This window comes from Ursus arctos, unplaced genomic scaffold (genome assembly GCF_023065955.2).
Source record: "Ursus arctos isolate Adak ecotype North America unplaced genomic scaffold, UrsArc2.0 scaffold_15, whole genome shotgun sequence".
Lineage (NCBI taxonomy): Eukaryota > Metazoa > Chordata > Mammalia > Carnivora > Ursidae > Ursus > Ursus arctos.
Window position 1 is genome coordinate 7,675,961 of NW_026622819.1, and position 19,647 is coordinate 7,695,607.

Here is a 19,647-nt window from a genome sequence, read left to right on the forward strand (position 1 = left end):
ATGGTTACAGAAGAGAATCTATCTTCTCCAAGCCACTGTGTTTGGGCTGTCTTTGTTATAGCAGCTTAACTGTCCTAACTTACACATCTTGCACACAGGCCATGGCTAGCTGTAAACAGATTTGCACACTATTGCCAAGGAAAGCTTAAAAGTGAATTACTCTTGACCTCTCATTATTATTATACATTATACATCATATTTATAGAGTTTAAAGTGCATCCTGTCCTATCCCTCTCTTCCTCCTGAATCTCCAGGCTCATTGATTTCATCAACTCTGACTTGGTTTTCATTGTCATCTGCCCCTCCCATTTGCAGACCACTCAAAACATCTCTTCCAAGATATTTCCTTCTTATCCCTCAACCACAATGTTCCCTTTATTTCACTCCAATGTGGTTCTCAAGTTCAAAACACTTTCTGGAACACAAGGCTGCCACTGCACTATTTTTCTTCTCTTTTCAACCCAGGCACAGCTGGATGTGACTCAGCCATCCTCATTACAGGTAAGTGTTTTCCCGAAACACTTGTCTACCTCTACTCTTGTGTCTTTTCCTTTGCAGTAAGATCCCCTTGAAACGGGAGGGACTTTTTCCTGAGGTAGGATTCAGAGGCAATGGGATTTAGCTAGACATTTTGGCCTAATGTTGTCATTAAAATTCAGATCCATTGTTACTTGGTATCTATATGCTTGATTTTTCTTAATCAATAGAAATAAAAGAAAAAAAGGCAAAAAAAACCACTAGTATAAAATGCTAATTAAGTTCTATCTCACTTTAAGGAAACTCCATGGCAAGGATTTTCTTTTATATAAGCTGGACTATATGAGTGGACATTTTGAACATCAAACATGGATTGTTTCTGGGTTTTTATTACAATCCATTCCATTGTTCCTGACCTCTTTCTCAAGCAGATAGCCTCTGAAAGTTCAAATAGAGGATCTGTTCTACATTCCAGATAAAAATTAAAACTCACCGAAGCACTTGTCTACAAATGTAAAATAATCAGTCATTCCTACATTCTGTTTTACTCTAGAATCAAGGGTAACGTGGATACCTTTGAATCATTCAACCATGACATAACTTACCTTCCCTATGATCCATTTTTACTCACAATATTTTAGTGTATCAGTGAACTATACAGAAAAGAAAATATGGAAAAAATCATACTCCTTCCCTGGCTTTGGTCCGAGAAAGAGCGTGTGACCTTGGGAAAAGAAAATATCCTTTCTGTGACTTTGCTTCCTCATTTGCAAAACAGGGAAAGCGAAGTCCCATAATTTACTAATAAATTATCTCATTACTGAGTGTAAACACTGTTATTGTTTAGCATTTATTTCTGCAATCTGTCAGGACATTTTGAAATTTCTGCATGAAATATACAACTTAATGCAGTGTTTCTCCTTCTCCCTTTTACATGGTGTGTTGGAGGAGACGAAGCAGAATGGGGAACACATGGGCGATGTAAATGAAACGCTCTTTAATTTATTTTGAAATGGAAAAAAAGGAAGGGTAATTAAGCTTCCTAAAAGCCTTCCAAATAAACTTCCCTTATAAAAGGAATGGAAAAGGAGGTTGCAACTGATCAAAGTAGTATATCACATTCCTTGACGCTGGAGACGAAGGGCACACTGGGATTCCACCAAAGAGTTAATGCGATGTAATCCAAAGACATTATAGGATGGAGAAGAAGCACCAGAAGTATGGATAAGATGCTTGTCAACAACCGAGAAACAAACTCCATGTCCAAAGTCTTGAGATGTGATGACGATTGGTATAAGTGACTTCTCTTTCTCTCTCCCTCTCTCTCTCTTATTCACACACATACAATTAAATATACATACAGCTTATTTTTTGTTTAATGGTAAAAGGCCAAGATGTCAGTTTAAAACCACTAAAAGTGGGGCACCTGGGTAGCTCAGTCAGTTAAGCGTCTGACTCTTGGTTTCTGCTCAGATCATGATCTCAGGGCTGTGAGATCAAGCTCCAAATCGGGTCCTGTGCTCAGTGGGGAGTCTGCTTGAGATTCTCTCTCCCTTTCCCTCTGCTCCTCCCCCTGCTCACATGCATTCTCTCTAATAAGATAAAATAAAATCTTAAAACACACACACACACAAAGGAGAGAGAAAGCTGTACACATCTGCAGACCCCTAGGGAAAGATTTCTTCTGCTACATACGCATGCTAGCAGGGATAGCAGAGAATCCACGGAAATTAAAAATGACACAAAAAGTCTGTATTGTTCATTGCTCTCTGCTAAAAACAAACACACAAACAAATAAAAGAAACTTATTAGAAGCAGGACAACCATAAATATGAATACTCAACATCCTACATAGATTGTTAGCTTCCTGTCAGGTTACATTAGCAAACTAGTTACTAAACTCCACAAAATGAACATGTTTTGTGTTTGTTCCAAAATTCTTCCCTCTTCACGAAGCTCAAGCTAAAGGAAACTAATATTTATTTCCCAGGACTCAATAATTCCACTTCCTTTGAAAGTATACATATGAGAAGTGGTCACCCTCCTAGGGTCATTAATGTTCTTAAGGTCAATCCATCATAGAAACTGGTTTTTTTTTTTAAGATTTTATTTATTTATTTGACAGAGAGATAGCCAGCGAGAGAGGGAACATGAGCAGGGGGAGTGGGAGAGGAAGAAGCAGGCTCCCAGCGGAGGAGCCCGATGTGGGGCTCGATCCCAGAATGCCGGGATCACGCCCTGAGCCGAAGGCAGACGCTTAACGACTGAGCCACCCAGGTGCCCCTAGAAACTGGATTTTTATCCTTTTTTAATATATACGTGTGCTCCAACTAAGCAACATAAAGGAATCTTACTTTAAGTTGATCATGAAATTAACTTTTTTTTTTTAAAGATTTTATTTATTTATTCAACAGAGATAGAGACAGCCAGCGAGAGAGGGAACACAAGCAGGGGGAGTGGGAGAGGAAGAAGCAGGCTCCTAGCAGAGGAGCCTGATGTGGGGCTCGATCCCATAACGCCGGGATCACGCCCTGAGCCGAAGGCAGACGCTCAACCGCTGTGCCACCCAGGCGCCCTTATGAAATTAACTCTTATGTGTCAATGGAGATGAACTGATCAGGGTATAAATTTCCTCTCTTAAGGATTATATGTCTTTATTGTAAAACAATATAGGAAGTTTCCATAGAGTGAATATTTTGTAATCTATAATTTACCAGTTGTCACCTCTACCCTGTTTTGATTATTTGCTTTCCTCTTTTTCAACACGATCAATTATGAATATGTTGTCTTACTCAAGCACATTAGTTTTGAAAAGATAGTATACCACGTTACTCTGCCCATGAAATAACATATTACTATGCAGGATAATCAATTACAGTTGGGTTTTGTGCTCATTGTCTTTCAAACACAGACAGTAAGAATATGAAACATTCTATTGTTAAAATAAGGTTTTAAAAACCAAAATAAGCATGAAACAACAATCAGAAATGGAGCAGAATTAAGGCACAATATAAAACCGCTGTAATAAATACAGCCTTGAGTCACGAATAAGCATAAATTGAAGAATCTATTGCTTTTCTCTGTAGACGTTTCTCAAGATAGTGTCATACTACCATTCAAGAGAGATGCTTATCACAAGTAGTTGGAAATAATTCAACTCAGGGAGAAACATTTCATTATTGGGTGATGAAAAGCAATATAACTAGAGGCATTCTAATCGAGTTCTCTTGGTCTGTTGAAAAGTTTTTAGTAAAAGATCCCACAAGTATGTATGAGAACCAAGAAACAACAAAGCAGTTCATGATTTTAATAATAACATAATTGATAATTTATGCATTTTAAATATAATTTTCAACCAAGCCCATAATAATTCTCAAAGTTGAAGTTTAAATTAAAATATGCAAAATAAATGCTTACAAAATAATCAAGATGAGAGCAGTGGTTAACTTAGGGCGGGTCTGATTAAGTGTCTTTTTATTTTTTTCTCCAGAGCTTCAATTCTCTATAATCTGTAGTTAATATTTTTATAATAAAAATTTCCACATCATATTTTATTTTTCCGAACTTACTAATATTTTCACTATCTGAAGAGTGTTGCCCTAAATATGGCACTTTATCTATGTGAGTCAAAGTCTTCAATAAGATTCTGAGGTCTACAAAAGCAAGTAGAACATCATGAAAATTGCTTTCAACCCACAGGTCCCAAGCCAAAGGAACATGTCCTATTAAAACTCACTGTGGATGAGCTTTAATATCTGTAAAAACATCCTCTTCTCCTAGAAAAATATACCCCAAACTGAAAACAGCGGTTGTCTCCATGGAGATGGGAGTGAGAGTAGATTTTACTCTCTCCTTTACACATAACTATTTTTTTTATTTCTGCATTGCTTTTATTTCTGTTAAAAGAAAAAAGCTTCCTGTTTTCCTTGAAAAAGTTTGCCTTTTTAATGAAAATCCTACACGATTCACAAATGCACACATTTTCCAATTGCACAATGGGAACTGATGCAGAAAAAAATTAATCTTTGAAACTCTGTAAACTGAAAAAAAGTTTAAGAAGTCACCGAGGTAATGAATTGGGTTTCTTTTTGGAGTGATGGGAATGTGCTAGAATTAGAGAGTGGGGATGGTTGCACAACCTTGTAAATATACTATGAATTCTATCCTATGTGAATTGTATCTCAAATAATAAACAAAACCAGAAAGCACTGAGGAAGTAGCATTGATTTAGGGCTGAATTATCTGGAACTGTTCCTCTATAACCACTGTGTCTCCTTCCAGCCCAAAAGTGGAAGATGAGGGACAGACACAGGACGCTTGGGACAACCAGCAGAGACCATTGTTTTCCTAAGGCCATCTTACCCATGAGTAGGACTTTTCTTGAAATCAAATTGCATTGTACAGGGAGACACCTTTGGCTATATTCAGGGGGAGACTCTCAGGGAAGACATTTTCTTACCTCATCGGGACAAGAAATGTCTTCACTGGCTTGGAATTGGAGACGTTTGTGAAATTACCCCTGAGGCATGGTCACCCCAAGCCTTTCATCACTCTCTGTAGCCATGTTGATGTCTTGTATCAGCTGGCTCTTGCTGAATAATTAACCATCCCCAAATGCAATGGCTTAAAACAACAATTATTTATGTAGCTCATGATTCCACAGGTCAGCCATTTGGGCTGAGGCTCAGCTGGGCTCATTCAGCGTCCATGTTCAGTGGCCAGTCAGGTAGGTTAACTGGCTGTGAGCTGGGCTGACAGGATGAGTGGGCCACATGTCCTTCTTCATCCAGCAGGCTAGCCCAGGCTTTTTCACACAGGGCAGCCTTCTGAGAGAACAAGACAAGCATGCGAGGCCACTTCATCCACATTGTCCTGTTCAAACTGAGTCCCAAGGCCAGCCCAGACCCAAGGGGTGGGGAAAGAGGCTCCAACTCTCATGAGAGGAATCGCAGAGTCACACTGATAGATGTGGGATACAGGAAGGGGACTAATGGTGGCCACTTTTCAGGAACAACCTAATACACAGCTCTAGGAACAGGGACTCCAAAATTGTGAACACAAGGAAATAAATATTTGAGGATTCTCAACTCACACAGCTAATTTTCCCAGAGGGCCATGAGGACCATGATGATTCAATGACTTCTGAGCCATGTGTGATTCAGAGAAAGAGAGTGCTTTCACTAGAGAAACCACCCCCCACATGCCACCCACTTCTCTTTAGAGCACCTCAGTTACTGCTTCAGGTGGATAGAAGGGAGTTTGATCCAACAGAAAGGGGACTGTCATATGATCTTAGATGAAGGTTACAGAGAGAAAGGTCAGGAGATGGTCAATAGACATTCACTGAGGTAAGTCAAGGGAAAGGGCTGGGTTTATGGCTCTTCATGCAAAGAACGATTTATGCACCTGCCTTCTCCATCCTTCAAAGAGAAGTCTACCAGCTCAGGTCATATGTTTTCTCAGGGCCATTTCATGTTGCTTAATTTTATAGAGCGAGGGCAAGTAACTGGGAAAACAAAATGATAATCTCGACATAAAGAAGAGCTGAAGTTGCCAGATGTCTCTGCACGTCAGAATTGTTCAGTAAACTAACTACAAGTACTACTTCTTGGGCTCCACTCTTAGACATTATGATTCGGTAAGTTCAGGGGTTTAGTGGGATAATCTGCAATTTTAACAAGTGTCCCAGTTTGTTTGGGGGAGTTTGGTTTTATTAAGTAAGAAATGGGGAAAATTATATCTTCTGCTTCGCGTGGCTTGAAGGGATGTCCCAGGAGTCATGGATGGATGTAGCATGTTGGTCTAAGATGCATTTAAGCAGATCCCATAAGCCCAGCCAATCACAGAGGGAAAAACCAGAAGTAGGCGAACATATATTGGGCACATTCCTACCTTACTTTCCAGGATCTCTACTTTGAGTCTTTTGCCATTTACCGATCATTTATTAAAATCTAAGACCTTCGTGTTAGCCCAAGTGCACTGTAGGACTGCATACAGCTGCAAAAACCGCAGAACAGAATACTTACACAAGATAGAAGGTTCTTTGTTCTCATGTAAGCAGCCCAGCACTATCATGACAAATGAGCTCCATGGAACCATAAGGGACCCCACTTCTCCCACCTCACCCACTTTGCCATTACAAAACCTCATGGTGTAAGGGTAGAGCTAGAGCTCCAGCCATCACATCCCAAACAGAAACTGGGGGAATGAAAAAGAAAAAGCAGATAGTCCCACCCTTTAAAGAAACTTCATGGAGTTGACACATGACCCTTCCAATCACATTCCATTGGCCAGAACTTAATCACATGAAAACAAAGTCACTAGAAAGCAAGATTGGTAGATATAATTTCTATTCTAGACTGACATGGGAAGAACAGAAAAAGGAGAATTTCTACAGAAAAAGGAGAAACAGAAATTGTAGGACAAGAAATCCCTGCCATAACCAGAACCTGTTTTTACAGCCTAGAAAATATTTTATGCACAAAGGTGTTTATTGTAGAATTGTTGATAATACAATTCACCCTTAAACAATGAGAGGGAAGAGAAAATATATTTACAATAATGTACTGTATTTATTTTAAAAAAAACACATATAAGTGAACCCCTGCAGTTCAAACCTATGTTGTTCAAGGGCCAATTGTAATAGTTAGTATTTGGAAAAACATTAAATGGTTAACAATAAGAAAGTCATTATGAATATCAATTTAATAAAGTAATATACAATCATCAGAAAGGGTGGTTACCGAGACTACACAATCATTTTCAGTTCAATAAAGTGTCTAGCCTCTTCCACCTTCTCTCTTAAATAGCCATAAAGCTCAAAAACCCAAAGCACTAAGAACTTAGACTGAAAGACAGACCAAGTCCCCAATCTTGAAGGCAATAACCATAGGTGGCATAAAGAATGATTAAGATAAATCCATCTAGGCTGGAGTTCACGTCAAATTCAAACTCTACTTTATGAAAAGAATTCCTCCTAAAAATAAAAACAAAAGAGCAAAACAAGAAGTCGTTTTCCATCCTTCAAACATCTGTCCCAAAACACTGAACTAATTAGCATTCAAGCCCATAATCCTAGCCCATTCTGGAAGCCCTGGGAGATACACGGACTTTCCTTCCTGCCAACATTACTACACTCTCCTGCCATTGTCAACTTGTTTCTACGCAGAAATACAAATCCAGGGAACAATTTGGCAGGAAGTAAGGAGGAGGGGATGCTAGCAGAATCTTGGTGCTTCCTGGCTGATGATGTCTCAGGGGTCAAGCTTTATAGGTGGAGACAGGGGGTCCCGACAGCAGCACAGGCCAAGAATTGTAGTTTTTCATGTACTTCATTGGGTCTGACTACAAGAAAACAACAGGGGAGGGTGTGTCTTGGGAGAACAGATGGACATTAGGTGAAAGACTCAGAGCCTGGGAATCCTAGCGGGACCCCCACACAGCTGTGGACTGGAGGAGGGAGCCATCCATCTCACAAGAGAGCAGAGAAGTCTCAAGCACACCCTCTCACCCCCATCCCCACCCCCCACCTTGCCTTCTCTCCTCACAAACACTAAGTTGGAAGAGGTTCTTCTTGTCTGATCGTGAGTATTAATGAAAAAAACCACTTCAAATCTAGAAAGATCAATACAGGAACAGATCTTTGATGAATCTTCTGCATTAGGCAGACAAACCTTGAAGTTATGATTCTTCCACAGAACGAAAGAAGGCCTGGCTATCTTGAAACACCTGCAGAATATCCAGGAGGCGAAACTGATCTGAGATGAGAAAAACATGAGCCTGATAATAAACGGGAAACGGCTGAGTAGGATTGCAGGAGATTCGGGGTGCTGTGCAAAGTTAATCCTGTAAGGCAGGGAAACACTACCTAATCACACAGCAATGAGCCGGCCCAAAGCAGACTCCTCTCTCAAAATAAAAGCACCCTCTCCATCCCTCAAAGATCCGACCTTGGAAACACAGAAAAGGAACAGTACAGGACTTGTGTGTCTGAAAAATAACCATAAGACCTCACGAAGAAAAGAAAAGAAAAAAAAAAGGTGAATAAGACCTATGTTTCCATCTTTCTGGATTAGAGGACCTGCTAGAAAGGAAAGGAGTCTCCCTCTGTTGGTGGGAGTGCAGAATTCTGCATGGTTCCCAGGAGGCCACAGTTTGGCAGTATGTCACTGTGCCTCCCGACCTGTCCCCTCTTGTTTTCATCATCCTCCCCACAGGGAGCCGTTTTAGACACTGCAGACATTTTCCTTCCTAATCTCCCCTCCTCGTGAAATTTGAAAACTCCAGGTGTGCTGAGTCCCTGTTTGTGTACTGTACGTGTGTACGTGGCCATACTCTTGACACTGGGACAAGACTTTCCCCACCCACTCCCACATAAACGGTATTAGAGGCTCGTGGATTTTCACGTAGGCATTCTGCAGAAAGCAGCTAAAATCACTCTTATGCTCAAGCTGTTATGACTTTGGCCAATGGGAGCACTGTTGAGCTTAATCCTCTGCCCTTTGGTCCACTAATCTGAGAACCTTCCTCGCTTTCCAGAGTCACGAAGAGTTCCAGCCTCGGCTTGTATCTTTCCTGGCCTGAAATAAGTCATTTCTCTAAGGAGCCACAATTACTTACAGAGGTGAGTGGTGTTAAAGGCCAAGAGCTGGTTGGGAGGGGTGCTCACTGCTGCTGAGGTGATATTGTTTCTAGGCCATTTCAGGGGTCCGAAATAGGAAATGTACTTTAAAAATGGAGATGGAAAGTACAGCACAGGGAATTCAGTCAATAATATTGTAATAACACTGTATAGTGACAGATAGCAACTATATTTATCATGCTAAGCACTGCCTATGGTATAGAATTGTTGAATCACTATGTTGTACACCCAAAACTAATATAACAATGTATGTCAACGGGACTGCAATAATAAATTGAAAAATAATAAAATAAAATAATGCAGATGTAACATATTTTCTATTTAATTTTACCATTACAGTGTTCTTGGCTTTATCCTGCAATATTTATAAAATAATTTTTAAATAGTGAGACTAATATTAATAATAAAACAGCAGTTGAAGTTTATGATTTTTATAATGCTTTATCTTGAGATGTATCATATTAAAGATTTACATTTAGTACAATATACTGAAGTCACTTGAAATAATCCATTCTCTGTCACGTCGCCTATTTGACATACAATTATATCTGTTTCAATTTGCTTTAAAATTCCTAATACCTCTATGAGTCAAAACAGTGCAAAAGGAACACACTGAAATGTCTCAATAGGTAACTGTTTCATGGGTTTCTTGTTTATTCTTCCACTGTTTGTTTTTACAAATAGGTATATAAGACATAACACTATCTCTTACTTATTCTGGCAAAGTTAATTTTACTAGTTAGCAGAATTTTCATTTAATATATATTAAAGGTAAGTTAGCATCTCTTTAAAACCTATACAAGCAATCATTTTATAGCTATGCATCAGTTTGGGGTTTTTTTAGTGATCATGTACTACTTTTGACCTTAAAACATACTTAAAATTTTGTTTTATTAGGATTAAGAAGAAGTGGTCCATATATATACAATGGAATATTATTCAGCCATTAAAAAGTACGATTTCTCAACATTTGCTGCAACATGGACGGGACTGAAGGAGATAATGCTAAGCGAAATAAGTCAAGCAGAGAAAGACAATTATCATATGATTTCACTCATTTATGGAGCATAAGAAGTAGGAAGATCGGTAGGAGAAGAAAGGAAAGAAGAAAGGGGGTGGGGTAAACAGAAGGGGGAAAGAACCATGAGAGACTATGGACTCTGGGAAACAAACTGAGGGCTTCAGAGGGGAGGGGGTGGGGGAATGGGATAGGCTGGTGATGGGTAAGTAAGGAGGGCACGTATTGCAACTAATGAATCATGGAACTTTACATCAAAATCTAGGGATGTACTGTATGGTGACTAACATAATAAAAAAATATTATAAAAAAAAGGGACACATTAGCCCTAGCACGTGCTCTAGGCAGCATTTGGCTTTTCCCTCCTTTCAGAAACACTTTTTTTTTCATGTCCATGGAACACACCCCTTGACTTTCCTGCCCCCATACTCAGGCTCCTTTGAAGGCTCTCTTCTCACCACCTCTTAAATACCAGTGCTCTTCATAATCCTCCATGCTTCTCTCTCTACAACCCCTCCCTGGGCAATTTAATCCACTCTCCTGGTTTCGATCTTCACCTGTATATTAGTGAATCTAAATTCTGTAACTTTACCCATGACCTAACTTTTGGGCCCCAGACATGTATCCAAAGGCTCATGGGCTGTCTCCATTCCACAGCCACGTGCACAGGACATCCAGCATGCACCAGTCTGATTTCATCCTCTTGCCCCCCTCCCTCTGTCCCCTAGTCTTCTTTTTTTTTTTTTTTTTAAGATTTTATTTATTTATGTGACAGCGAGAGAGGGAACACAGCAGGGCGAGTGGGAGAGGAAGAAGCAGGCTCACAGCGGAGGAGCCTGATGTGGGACTCGATCCCGCTACGCCGGGATCACGCCCTGAGCCGAAGGCAGACGCTTTAACGACTGCGCTACCCAGGCGCCCCATGTCCCCTAGTCTTCTTGACAAGGCGCCAGCCTAATGGCCCAGGCATCAGCCTTCCCTTCCGCTGTCACCTCCTTTCTTACCCACCTCCAGGCCATGCCGATCCCAAATGCTCTCAGTCCCAACTGCTACACAGCACCCCAACCCATCCATTCGTCCTGACCCAGCCCCTCTGCTGGGGCAGGTGGGCATCAGCCCTTGTCTGGGTCCCCCAAAGTTCTCATCCTCTCTCACTCAGTCTCCACACTGTACTCAGAATCATCATTTTAGCACACAAATTAAATCTCAGCATGTCTCTGATTAAAATCCAATAACTTATCCTTACAATAAAGTCCAAACTTTGTCTACTTACCCCCTAAACTAATTTATCCTCTTACAAACCTTGTTATTATAGCCCCTCTACTAAATTCAGCTTTGCTAAACTTTCATTTCTTGTGCTTTTATATTTTTGCTGTTGCCCCTACCTAGAGTATAATTTTTCTCCTCTACCCCTCTTTCAAATGCTTGGCTCATATTCATTCTTTAGGGCTCATCCTAATTACTACATCTGGGTTCTGGGAATTAGGCATTGAGAGTATGTTAAATGCCCCCAAAGCACCAAGTTGATGGACTGACATGAGGTAGGCTCTTAATAACTGTGAGCTATGAATATTATTTAGGTAGTTCATGGGTAACAAGGTATTCTCCAAACAAAATTTATCCTTAAGATCGATTACTTTGCGTTTGGTTCATCAACTACTTTTCATTTCATTTGATTCATATCCTCATTCTTGTGTGCTTGAAGCTAAAACACATGTGGCGTCCTGACCTGCAGCATCATATAGAGGTAAGTGGGGGTAACTCATTCGGAACGATACAGTTGGATTCCAGACCATTGTAAACAGCTGCCCATTCTTAATTAAATGCTATAAATTGTGCTTTATCAGATGCTCATATTCCCAAGCTGCTGTAAATCAGAGATGATGTACCAGCCTTGAAACATCCTTCTTAATAACAACAAGACCCCCAAATAACGCATAGCCTTCTATTTTACTTCAGGTTGGTGGAGAAGAGTTTTATCACATCTACCTGGTATAGGGACCTTTCTCTGTCGGAACACTCACTGTGGGGCTGAGATTCTAGAAGTGCTATGTCATGAATACAGAGCAAATGTGTTTCTGCAGAGTGTGAGTGATAATTAGGAACTGATAAAGAACCTCAGCTGCGCGAAGAGCTTGAAATAAATGGATTTATGTTGGAAGGTAAGCCAGTGAATATAAGGCTATATACTGCAGGGGAAAAAATTACCGCGAAGTAATGATTGTTTAGCTAGAGGCTAAAATTTCTGCAAAAGCTGTGAAATAGAAATTTTTGAATAATCAAAAGCATTACAATGTTAACTTCACCAGCTTTTGTTTTATTAATACAGAGGTCTAATAATTCTTACTGAAAACAAAAAATACCAGATCTTCACCGTGCCATGGCAAGTGGCAAGAGAGATAAGAATTATGGAAGGGGGAAGAGACGCAGACCACCTGGTTGCTCCTCTGAGAACATCTGAGGGTGTCGACACTCTATCCTATCTTGGCAATCACAGACAAGGAAAGTTCTCATCCTCCAAATCATTTATGTGATTCAAAATAAAAATCTCCTTTTGGTGAACAATTAATTTCTCTGATTGTTGCAATTAGAATCCAGATATATTTCTTTTTCTGATTTCAATTGCAAGGGAGAACAATGACCACCAGTAATTTCTGCCTCAGTGCCCTGCTGAGAAGACAGAAACCTAGTTCTGCTAAATCTCAGCAGAGGAGGCAAGCTTTGGCCCCAGGAGTGACAGGGAACTGTCCCTTCCCCTCCAGAATGGTCCAACTAGCTGAGGAAAGATGTTCTTCAGAGATCGGGACAGAGAGGTGTCATCGAAGTGTAAGTCAAAACCGGAAGCAGCACACCAGAAGGGAAAAGGGGGTTCAGAAGAGGAGACAGAGATAGGGGAGCTTACCTGAGCAACAGGTATGAGGGCACAAAGGCTGTTATGCAGACCCCCTACAGCTTTGGCTGTGGAGGGAAGTGCCCAGTAAGTGCACATTAGGTCTGCCCCGAGAGTTCTTGAGTAAAGACAGAAGGGGATTGGATAGATGATGACAGATAACGGATGATAGATAGACAGATAGATGATAGATGATAGATGGATAGATAGATGATAGATAGATAGATAGATAGATAGATAGATAGATAGATAGATGATAGACGATGAGAGAGGTAGGCAAGACACACATGTAAGTATCAAACTATTGAATTTTTGCTGGAAAATTCCTTTGCAGAAAACTTGCTGGAAGGGGTCTGGAGGTGCCTACCTGACACCGTAGTGAGGGTCATTGTTCTGGTGTCTCTGACCAACAGGGCACTAGCTCTGAGGGCTCTTGCTTCCTTCTTCTCCAAGAGCATATTTTCATGGTCATAAAGATAATCTCATTTGATGCCTATTTAACAGAGTCAAACACAGATGTAGAAAAGCGAGTGACTCACTCAAGCTGTGGCATTTTCCCTGAGGCTGCATTCACTCAGAGGCACAAGTCTTTCCAACACATTCCAAAGCAGGGGGATTTTTAAAAAATCATTCCATGCTTGCATGTCCTTGGAAAAATCTAAGTTCATCTGGTAATTGGTCAAAATCACTAAGACTTCACAAATAAATGCACGAAGGTCATGAAGAGACATTTACAAAAAGAAGAAACAAACCTTATTAACAAGTACATGCAAAAGTATTCGTGTGTGTGTGTGTGTGTGTGTGTGTGTGTCTGTGTGTGTGTGTGAGAGAGAGAGAGAGAGAGAGAGAGGGAGGGAGGGAGGGAGAGAGAGAGAGAGAGAGAGAATTGAAGCAAGTAATAGTTTTCTCTATCAAATTAGCCTGTAATTATAATTATATAATTAAAATATAATATAAAATTATATAATTATAACTGCTACAGAGTACATGGGTGAGACAGGATACTGCTGTTGGGAACGCAACTGGACAGAATTCTTTCGAAAAGCAATTGGACAGTATTATCGACAAACTCGAACATGGGTATTTCCATTGACCCGGGAAGCTCAGGAATCGTATTCTGTTAGGGAGAAACAGTGAAAATACAGAGCAAAGTGTTATGTAAGATGTTTTCTGCAGGGTTATGACTAGAAGCAAAAGATTTTATAGCTGTCTAAGCTATGGAATCAGCTCACAAAAGAATAAGAAGAAGCTATAAAATGTTTACAAAAAGTGATAACATTTAGAAATGCTTATCTTAGTATAAATTTAAAATAATAAGATACTGAATTGTATAACACACAACATTTAGACTTTTTTAAACTAGAGAACAATCCTAAGACAAAATCCAATGGAGGATTAAAAGGTGATTTTGAGGGATACAATTATGTTTTTGCCTTTGCGTGTTTGAATTCTTTGGCAATTTATAGTTCTCTCTAATGAGCATAGTGCATTTGTTTTTTCAAATCACAACACGTTAACTTTAAAGAATAGCTAGGGTTCTTACTAGATTCATTTTTTGTCGATCACTGTATTATCTTAAAATTACTACCAACCTCTCGTCCCTCCTTTGCCAAGGCAAAATAATTCTTGCTCCTTAAACCTTTTCTTCTCAGTCTTACCAAATCAATTAATTACATTTGGTATCCTTCTCTGAAAAGGTCTCAGGTCCTTCTTTAAGAACTTCCCAAAGAAAATTCTGGCATATTATGAGAGAGCTCAAAGGATCTCTAAGATGCGAGGAAGTCCTTAAAGTTATTTCTATTTAACTCTGACATTTTTTTTTAATGAAAAAAAAAATTGAGGCTGAGAGAAACAAAATGCCTTTCGTGTTTTCCCAGAGCCAGTGAGCACCGCGGCCAGCCTCTCCTCTCACCCTGTTGCCTACTTGACCCGTTAGCATGCCCAGTGCACCATGTTGGTTTCTCCTCCTCTCTCTCTCTGATCTGCAGCCTACTCTGGGTCTCATGCTCATCGTTCACGTATTTATGGAACAGGAGGATAAAGCAAGCATGCATATCTTGCAGTCCCCCAGTTCTCAATCAGATAATGAGCACCATTTCCCTCCCATTTTTTTGGACACACTCACACTTATTCACATACTGGAGAGAAGCAGAGATGAGGCTTGGCAGAATCCTGGACGTGACTCATCTGAAGGATAATTGTGCTTGTCCTGAAACATGGTCTTAAGACTCCTGATTGAAAATAGCTATGTATTGATGTTAGCAACTTTACTCAAAGGACGAATCATGAACTGAGGCAAAAAAGCAAAACTCTTGAGGAAGTGGAAGGCTGGCCATTTCTGCCAACATCTACTCTTAGCCAAGGTGCTCCCCGCAGCTACTCCCTGGGCTGGTTCTTGCCAGGCCTTAATCTGCATGAACCCCCACTTCTCAAGCACTCCTTGAAGCAAAGAAAGTTAACCACTGAGAGTCAGAAGGTCTCCCTTGTGGGATAGATCACATACATGCAAAAAAAGCAAAAGTGAGCCAAAAGTAGGACATGTCAACGAAGGAATGATTCTATGCAAGCTGCAGAACTTCGAAATAAGATTAGTTGAAAGATGTGGAAAAGACACAGCAAACCAAAATATGGTTAATAGAATTGAAGGGCTTTAAAAACACTTCTTGATGTGTTATAACTTTTTTTTTTAACTCTTCCAACATTGCTGCTAGAAATATCCTCAACTGTGTAAGATTCTTCTTGGTGAGTTGTGACAAGACAAAGTCACAAACTGTAAATTGCAAACCCATAAAGCAGGGTGACAAAAGGGGGACAAATGTTCATGGATAATGCAAACTGGAGCACAGCTGGCTGACAGCGTATATCAGATGAAAAGGAGTGACATTAGGGTACCTGACACAGGAAAACAGGATCAGGAACAAGCGTCTATGAGGGAAGGATTGGTACAAAGGAAAAACCCTCCCATCAAATTGCCAAATCTGATTAAAGGTGGTTGTGTCTTAAGTAGTAAATATCAATATAACAGAAACATAACTATGACTGCACCCTAAGAAATTGCTGTTTTGGGAGGTCAAAAAGGGTTTAATACAACCAAATAAATTAATATGTGAGGTGTATATACTTCCTTTGAGAGCAAGAATGGAGACGCTTCAAGGGAAGCCTTTTGCTATAGCGCCAAACTCCGTGGGGCGAAGACAACCTACAAGGCTCCGTGCTGGCTCGCGTGGCCCCGAGCAAGTAAAGCAGCAAGCAGGACTTCTTAAGTGAGTGATTCCTGGCTGGTGATTCCTTTGTTCAGTGTGAAGATTACTTGGCTCCCTACCCTCTCCCCTAATCCCCACCCCATCTCCACCCCATGGCCGGGAGCCCAGCAATTTGTAGGAGCATGGACCCCCCCCCCCCCCCGCACATAGATAGAGGGAAGCAAGCAGAGAGCATGACCCACTTCAAGGCTCACAAGAGCAGACCCAGCAGCCAGATTGCTGGGGTTCAAGTCCAGCTGGGCTGCCCAGCATCTTCACAACATCTCGCTCTCACTTCCTTTCCTGGAGGAGAGAGCCACAGAAAGCCTGTCTCAGAGGTTGCGTGAGTCCTGGGGGAGTCCGCACGTACCCAGTCCCTCCACCAAACAGTGCCTGGGACACGAAGAAACTCGGTCAATGCTAGCTGTTTTTGTGATGTGAGCCGGCATAAAAACATACATAAAAATATGCCCAGAGTACAGAGTCATTTATGCTAATGTGTTGGCACCTATGGATGAAAGTTTGTACAATGAGAAAAAAAATTTAAATATTAAATACAGCAAAGCAACCACAGCAAATACTTATGTTTTTCTAGTTTCATCTCTAGACATATTCCCCAGGGACATCGGCGATCCCTCTCTCCCCTGCATTATAAACATGACTGTCAAAATTCATCTGCAGTATTAGGGGTAGTGTTGACAGTTTCATCTCTATAAACGTTATTACTGTATTTTTTCTAAACCCACAAACCTCTGCCCATCTTCTCCATCCAGAGGGAGAAGCACTTCTCCTCGTCGATAGAAATTCAATTTGCTGCTCAAGTTAAGAAGCAGTAAACTTCTCTCCCCTTTGCTTACTGCTGCTTTCACAATCGTAAAACGAGCCTAATGTTTAAATGTTAGAAAGCACTTAATGTTTAATCGTTGGAGATTAAGTCTCTTTCACGATGCCTGAGCTGCCCGGCAACAGGTTAGACATTGATCGTCTGCCTGCTCCTAGGGGCAGTGCTGCAGCTCAGAGAAACATCTGCCCCTCTCGCTAAAGCTCATCGATGCCAAAGGAAATGAAAAGTTTCCTTCTCCAAGGCAGTTGCAAGTTTCAAGGAGTCAGCACAGAGCCCCACTGGGCCATATTTGGTTCAGGGGAGGAGAAACATGTGCACGCAGGAATTTGTGATGTTCTGGGGCTCCGAGAGTCTGGGCAAGCCGGGACCTCCCAGAGCGCCCTTCCACGGTGGCCGGGGGAGCCCCTCAGTCACCATACTCTTGAAGTGAAACCAGCAGATGTGGCCTCCCATGAGAAACGCCTCGAAACTGCCCATTCCCTATTCATCCCGCGTCATGTGGCTCAGACCCATTCACAGCCATGCGCTGGCACTCCACACCCATAGAAGGTTTTCCCTTTGTGCCTCTGAATCAGACCAGAGGACACAGGCAAAAGAAGGAAAGAAATAATTGCTGGCTGTCACCCACTCAGTCTCTCAGAGAGCCAATTCTGAAAGACAGGAATTCAGCACTCGTTCTCAGAAGGATGCTGACACCACGAATGATATCAGACGGCCAGACCCTGAGCACCGCCGAGGCTTCGTGAGTGAGCAGCACTGCCAAGCAAGGACCCGTGGTGCCACCATGACAGCCATTCCCTACCGAGTCGGGTCTCGGAAGCAAAGATTCTGAGTTCAAATCCTTGCTCCCCATTTGCTGACGCTCTGACCTTGGGCAAGGCCCTCTCTCAGTTAGGGTTCTTTTTTATAAAAAGAGGCTCTTGGTGTGGGATGGTTATGCAGGAAGGGTCATCCAGCAAGAACCCAGTAAATGTTTGTTCAACATGAATCTAGAATAAATTTATCGTCAGAGCCCAGATGAAGCCAGTTGTGTGTTTGTGTCATTTGGATCTTCAACGTTGAATAAATTCTATTATCATTAAATCCCTTTATACTGAGTTTCCCAACCTCAGCACTATTGACAACTGGAGCTGAATAATTCTTTTTTTCTTATTATGTTATGTTAGTCACCATACAGTACAATTAGTTTCGGATGTAGTGTTCCATGATTCATTGTTTGCGTATAACACCCAGTGCTCCATGCAATACGTGCCCTCCTTACTACCCACCACCGGCCTATCCCATTCCCCCACCCCCTCCCCTCTGAAGCCCTCAGTTTGCTTCCCAGAGTTCATAGTCTCTCGTGGTTCGTTCCCCCTTCTGTTTACCCCCCCTTCATTCTTCCCTTCCTTCTCCTACCGATCTTCCTGCTACTCCTTATGTTCCACATATGAGTGAAACCATATGATAACTGTCTTTCTCTACTTGACTTATTTCACTTAGCATAATCCCCTCCAGTTCTATCCATGTCAATGCAAATGGTGAATGGTGGGTATTCATCCTTTCTGATGGCTGAGGAATATTCCATTGTATAAATGGACCATATCTTCTTTATCCATTTGTCTGTTGAAGGGCATCTCGGCTCCTTCCACAGTTTGGCTATTGTGGACACTGCTGCTATGAACATTGGGGTGCATGTGTCCCTTCTTTTCACTGCATCTGTATTGTGGGGATAAATACCCAGTAGTGAAATTGCTGGGTCATAGGGTAGCTCTATTTTTAACTTTTTGAGGGACCTCCACACTGTTTTCCAAAGTGGCTGTACCAGCTTGCATTCCCACCAACAGTGTAAGAGGGATCCCCTTTCTCCGCATCCTCGCCAACATGATTCTGTTGCGAAGGGCCATCCTGTGCATGGTAGGGTGTTCAGCAACATCCCTGACCTCTACCCACTGGATGCCAGGGGCATGCCTGCCCCCAAGTTGTGACAGACACAAAACGTCTCCAGACATTTTCCCATATGTTCCCTGCAGGGCAAAATTGCTCCCAGCTGAGAATCACTGCCTTATATGATAATCATGGGATGTTAGGAAGGTGATGGCAAAAAATATTCTTTGCTCCCTATAGACTGCATATTAAACACACTGAGGTAGCAGTAGAATCAGGAAATCGTCTTTTCTTGATAGTTAGTAGTAACTTTTCCAGGTGATAGGGATTAAAGGGTACACTTACCATGATGAGCACTGAGTAATGCATATAATTGTTCAATCACTATATTGTACACCTGAAACTAGTATAACACTGTATGTTAAGTATTCTGGAATTCAAATAAAAACTAACTAACTAACTAAATAAATAAATAAATAAACAAAAAAGCCACCACTTGCCCTTGGACCCGTAACTGGGGTCAGACCTCAGCATGCTCCAGAGACACAAGCAAAGTCTGGCCAGGAGGAAATGACTTACACTAAAAAAGAATTGCAAGATTTTGCCCATTCACATCAGCAGACACCTGCAGAGTGTACATGAGAACAGGTTCTGATGGCAGGAGACTAA

At 41.3% G+C, this 19,647-nt stretch overlaps 1 protein-coding gene and 1 long non-coding RNA gene across 2 annotated transcripts in view; one reads left to right on the forward strand and one right to left on the reverse strand.

Annotated features, from left to right (window-relative positions):
* Positions 1 to 19,647, reverse strand: part of ATPSCKMT (ATP synthase c subunit lysine N-methyltransferase) — a 401,787-nt gene that overhangs the window by 53,892 nt on the left and 328,248 nt on the right. The window lies entirely within an intron of this gene.
* LOC130543685 (uncharacterized) lies at positions 11,839 to 12,655 on the forward strand. Its single transcript, XR_008959182.1, has 3 exons — positions 11,839 to 11,883; positions 12,096 to 12,298; positions 12,466 to 12,655. It is a non-coding gene; the product is annotated as an uncharacterized LOC130543685 (long non-coding RNA).